This window comes from Micromys minutus, assembly GCF_963924665.1.
Source record: "Micromys minutus genome assembly, chromosome: 9".
Classification (NCBI taxonomy): Eukaryota; Metazoa; Chordata; class Mammalia; order Rodentia; family Muridae; genus Micromys; species Micromys minutus.
In genome coordinates, this window is record NC_137978.1 from 58,138,012 (window position 1) to 58,144,050 (window position 6,039).

A 6,039-nucleotide genomic window follows, 5' to 3' on the forward strand; every position below is an offset into this window, starting at 1 on the left:
ATTCTGTTTCTGTCTCAAATCATTGTGCATGCTGTGTATTTTGGTGTGGAGAAGGGACAGTGAGTTTTTATCTCAGGTTAGATGGGTCCTACATGATAAGATGGGGGCTAATTTCTTTTTTTCTTTCTCTTTTTTTTTTCTTTCACCACATCATTAACCACATATGCCCAAGCAAAGAACACACTATTCAGGTACAATATCTATAAACTGCATGCATTCATTTGGCAGATTAACTACTACACTACTCAATTCTCCTTATATGAGATGGCTTGCTCCTTGGGGCTTCTCCAGGCCTTGTGGTTCTGCTCCATCTCTCTTTCACCTCCTTTTCTTCCATCTCCCTCTGTCTCTTCCTTTACTTTTTCTGCCTCTCCTATTTCATATATTCTCCCTCTCTAAAACCTCCTGTCGGACCTTTCCCTTTCACTGCCCAATTATAGGCTCTTCCCTTTATTTGACCAATCAAATGGGGAGAAGGTTCACTTGAAATAAGTAGGGTGCCCATTCCTGGCGTAGCCATGGATCATGGTTCCAAGAAACATCTGATGCGCGTAGCTGTTCCTAAAAGTTGGATGCTGGGTAAGTTGACTGGCGTGTTTGCTCTTCGCCCATCCACTGGTCCTCGCAAGCTGAGGAAATGCCTGTATCTGACTATTTTTCTAAGGAACAGACTTAAATATTCCCTGATTGGAGATAAAGTAAAAAAGATTTGCATGCAGCCCTTCATTAAGATTGATGGGAAAGTCAGGACCGACATAACCTACCCTGCTCGGTTTAGGAATGTCATCAGCATTGACAAAACTGGAGAAAACTTCCGTCTGATCTATGACACCAAGGGCCGCTTTGCTGTTCATCATATTATACCTGAGGAGGCCAAGTAGAAGTTATGCAAAGTGAGAAAAATCTTTGTGGGCACAAAAGGAATCCCACATCTGGTGACCCATGATGCTGGTACTATTCAATACCCTGAACCCCTCATCAAGGTGAATGACACCATTGAGACTGATTTTGAGACAGGCAGAATAACTGACTTCATCAAGTTTGACACAGGTAGTCTCTGTATGGTGACTGAGGTACTAACTCAGGAAGAATTGGTGTAATCACCAACAGAGAGACATCCTGGCTTTTTTTTTTTTTTTAATATTAAAGTCTCACTTTAATACTCTCTATGACATACTTCTCCAAACTATTCCAAGACTTACTAAGACTTACATCCCTTCAAATCTAAATTAAGAGACATAAGTTTCCATTCTGTTTATCTTTCCAATACTAAGAACTGGAAACAAAGCCACACTGATTTGAGACAGATAATACAACAGAAAACAAAACAGGTACTGAATGACTGGGGTATGTGGAAGGACTGCACTTGTCTCAATGTCTGTATCCTCTTTAGAACTTGGAGGTGGGAAGTGGGAAACGAAGTGAATCTGCAACTTAGAACCAGCGTAATGAAGTGATGGTTCAAGGATAATTTTCACTAAGTCACAAACTTATTCCAAGAGGGGAAAAAATTCTCTTCTCCATGAAAAAATTCTGAACCTAGAAATCAACAAAAGTTCTAATATGAACAGTGATACTTTATCTGAAAACCAAAAATAGAATCTGACATTCATATTTGATGACTTTAAGTTCCATGGAAGACGGTCCCTTTGCCGTAACTGCAAATTCTTATCTCTTGGTATTTCTGTATACTAATTAACTGAACCTCATTAGGAAGATAATGATGGATCACTTAGGAGACACCCGCAACCTCAGAACCAAAAGTATTTCGAATGAAGACCTATTGGATAGCCGAGGAAGGGGCAAGCTGGGAGAAGGAAGGTACCAGGTTCACGGGGCCGCAGGTCAGAACAGCTGCGTCCAGTTTTACACTTACTGGTTAGCTAGGGTACACGTTAGATGCGTTTTTAGTTTCCCCAAGGTCCAGTTCAAGAAGCAGCTAATAGTCTGGTCACTGTATTTCTGATTCGGTGCTTTAATGATGAGAGTCACAGGAATCTCCATCCCACTTTGGTCCATGGTGCTCTCAAAGTCGGACAGTCTAGTGGCGCTGCAGGTAAGCCCAGTGGGCGGGCTCGGCTGGGGTGGGGGCAGGAGTTCTCAATATTCCGGGTCCAAACCAGTCACAAGCACATCAGGCGATACTAAGGCCATTGCCGGTACCAACGATGGACGGTGGCGGTGGTGGCGGCAGGCTCTGGGTGCCGGGCCGGGTGTGCAGCTGTCGCCGACATGTCTAGGCTCCTCCAGGCTCCGGACTGCGGAGGAAGGCGGGCAGACGACCTGCGGAGACCTCGAGGGGGAGGCCGCAGCGGACCGCTCAGCGCCGCGCCCCTGCGGCGATGCCCGAGCTGACACGCAACAAGGTCCCACGCGAGCACCCGCGCAGCCTGGGCGGCTGAGGGGCTGCGGCCGGAGAGCGAGCCTGGGCGGAGGAAGGCGGTTGCGCGGAGCGAGCCTGAAGAAAAGGCGGCGGCCGGGAGAGCAAGCCTGGGACAAGCAAGGACGCGACCGCGGAACGAGCCTGAAGGAAAGAAGGCCGCGGCCGAAGAGCGAGCCTGGGAAGAGCAAGGCTGCGGCTCAGAGCGCGTCGAGTCTGTGGGAAGGAAGGCCGGCCCATCGCCGCGCCTCCGCAGGCCGCTCCCTTCCTGCACCGCGGCGCTCGCCCTCCAGGTCTCGCGGGGCAGCGCGGTGACAGCGGGCGACGGGCCGCAAGTGCGGCCGGCTCTCCTGAATGCGGCTAAGGCAGTCCCCGCAGGCGCGGCCCGGCCTCGGCACGGGGCGAGCGCCAAAGATCGTTGTTGTGAGGAGGGTCTGCTCCCCGGGAAGCCGGAAGACGCGAAACGGAAGTGCGTCACCCGCAGCTCTCCCTTTGGACCGGCCGGGTCAGCCCCGCCCACAAGTCCTGCTGGTGGGAGGAGAGGCCAGCTGGGCACCCTGTCCCTCCACAGGAACGACCACTGGCACAGCTGGCAGTAGTCTCATCTTGGCTCTTTTGATGTGGTTCATTTGTAAGATGCCAATGGCAACAGCTTTGCCGCTTGGCTGTCTAACATCTTTGTTATTGGCAAGTGCAACAAACCATGGGTCTCTCTTCCCCTAAGAAAAGGAATCAGCCTCATCCTTGCTGAAGAGAGAGGAGAGGCTGGCAGTCAAACAGAGCAGTGGGTGAAATGATCTCTGGAAAAGGATTTGTACTCTGGCTATAGAAGCCTTTCTAGGCAACATGCTAGATTAAACAGCATGGTGAAACAACAACAAAAAAGAAAGAAATAACAAGGGTACTTGAGAGCCTCCTTGGCAGCCTCCTTGAGGAAGCAAAATTAGCACATAAACATCAAGACCAGCAGGAAAATCAACCATAAGGACTTGCTTCTCTGATGACCTTCCTCCACTGGAGACAGGATGTGGGCATACAGCCATGGCCTAACAACCGTGAAAGTCCTCTACTAAGCAAAATCAGAGTCAACACACACTTTGCTCCTTTTTCATTTTCCCATTCTTGTTAATTTACCCCTGTGTGTTATCTGACCACCAGAAGACTCCCCTATCAGTGCACAAAGCCCCAAATAATTTACCTTAGGTTCCTATTTGTCCCCAAGGGCAGGAATGTCAAGTTCTCAGATCTGGAACCTTCTTCACTGAGGCTGCTGCAGTTCTAGTCCAATTTATCTCTCAGAGAACATGTGGGGACTGGATTACTGAGGAAGATTTTCTTTCAGACCCAGAAATGTGTGGCGAATTCTGAGATTGTTCCTCCTGAGTCTTTGGTTTTGATTCCAAGTTTTTTTTTTTTTTTTTTTAAATTGGGTATTCTGTGTATTTACATTACAAATGAGATCCCCTTTTCCCATTTTCCTCCCTCTACCCTCCTTTTCCACTTTCTTCTATGAAGGTCCTCACTCTTTCAACCAACCTCTCCGACCTCATTTTCTTGGTGTTCCCCTACGGTGGGAAAACGTGCCTTTATTGGACCAAAGGTCTCTGTTCCCATTGATGTCAGGAAATGCTATCCTCTGCTACACATGCACCCGGAGCCATGGGTCTCTCCATGTGTGCTCATTGGTTGGTGTTTTAGCCCCTTGGAGCTCTGGAGTGTTTGGTTGGTTGACAATGTTGTTGTTACCATGGGGATGCAAACCCTTTCAGCTCCTTCAGTCTTTTCTCTAGCTCTTACAGTTGGATCCCTGTGGTTTGTTCATCAGTTTGCTTGTTTCTTCCCATATTTTTCTAAGCGATTGTACTTGTTTCTCTGTGTTCTCCTGTATTCTTTAATTCATGTGCTTCTCAAGGCCCTCTATCCTCAACAGGCACTATTTTCAGTACAAATAATGGAAGATTTTTTCATGTGTTGGGACATACACTACTTGCTGTGGCAGTAGAGCTGGGTTCTGGTGCTGCCAGGTTGTCTTGGTATTCATTGTTTGGGTTCTTGTGCTTGCCTGTTGCCATCTTGATATCTTTGATGTTAGTTGATCTTGTTGTTTCTGAATGGAGCTTGTCTCTCCAGTGTGTCTGTGGTCCCAAGTGCTCAGAAGGGAGATAGGTCCTGTGTCCTATATGGGCAGGCAGTGAATTCCAATGACAATGGGCTGCCAGTAGCTCTGGATGCAGTTGGAGGCCTGAAAGGTCCAGACCCAAGCAGAACCAAGATAAACGCACCCTGTGAGTTCCTGGCAGTTTCTCTGCAGATTCGGCAGGGAGAAAGTGGAGGTTCACCCATGGGCTCAGGTGGGAGAACACTCTAGAGTCTCCTATGGGAGCTCAACTCTCTGTTGGCAAGCTGTGAGTCATGATGTCGGTGGCCCTTCTTTTAATTTTTATTGACATTATGATTAGTTTAAAATCTTCTTCCCCAGAGGAAGTTATTGCAACACACAATAAAGCTTGTCATGAAAGAGAGTGTGATTGTATCCATAACTACCTCCCTGCAGACCTCTTGACTTTGGTTTAGGATCCCTCCTTACACACAGATATGCTGTTTGGGATGGCTGTCCTTTCAGGCCTCATTGTCAATAAAGGGAAAGAACATGCTTGACAGGTCAACATAAGATAAGCATCCTCAACTAAATAGTAGACCTTCTGAGGTGGTGCCAAAGGAAATAACACTGATGCTCACTGGCTATCAAAATGGTTTTTTAAAGGTCTGAAATGTAGAATCAAATTAGCCAAAAAGAAGATGTCTCATCTTCCCTGATCTAACTGAGTACTGGGCAGCATGGCTACAGACCCCTTATGCTGGATGAAGCAATGGAGTAAGCCACTGAGGAAGAGCCGTTCACACAGATCCCTTCTTGAGAGCCTATTAGATGCTGGGAGTGGGTATAAAGGTTTATACAGTTCCTACAATAACCCAGTCTGCTTTTGCCACTTTGCTGTCTCCCAGAGTCTGTGCCTTTGATTCTGAGTTTTCTTAAACCTTAATCAAGACCCTTGGTCAAGGTCACAAGCACAAAATACATAACTCAAATGTACATTTTTAAAACTCTGTGGTGGTATAGCCTTTCACTAAAGAATTTTGGATGTGATTCAGGAGAAAATAAAAGTCATTGTCTTAAGGAACCAAAGACTGGCAACAAGGTGACCTGAGTCAAAAGAGCTTGTTACAGAAACATTTTTGTAAAAGACTGAAGATGTAACTTTTCCCAGATTGTGAGACCCCCAATGAGATCACCAGGAACCACAACTCTAATCTAAGCACAGGAGAGTCTTTAATCAAGCTTGTGGTCAGGCCACAAACCTTCCTGATGCAAAGAGACAGGAGAGCTGCACCAAAGTCTAGGTTAATGGGGTTTATAAATCAGAAAACAAACAAATAAAACACAAGGGGGAATTTCTCCATTTTGACATTACATCATTGGGTAAGTAGGTAAACATATGTTGGCCTTTAAACTCATTGGTTTATAGCACCTAGTTTAACCACAAGGAGGGACCACACATCCAAAAGCAGCATCATGACCTGGGAATTGCTCATGGTTTCCTGAGCCCATACTATTATTTTTGTCTGGACATGACTGTAATGTCTAGTTTCCACCTGCC

General features: G+C 46.7%; 1 pseudogene across 1 annotated transcript; it reads left to right on the top strand.

Moving 5' to 3' along the window:
- Window positions 1-518: 518 nt before the first annotated feature.
- On the top strand, window positions 519-3,172 carry LOC308423911 (small ribosomal subunit protein eS4-like; annotated as a pseudogene). The gene is made up of 2 exons: window positions 519-1,114; window positions 2,980-3,172. The product of its transcript is annotated as a small ribosomal subunit protein eS4-like (transcript).
- The last annotated feature ends 2,867 nt before the right edge of the window (window positions 3,173-6,039 follow it).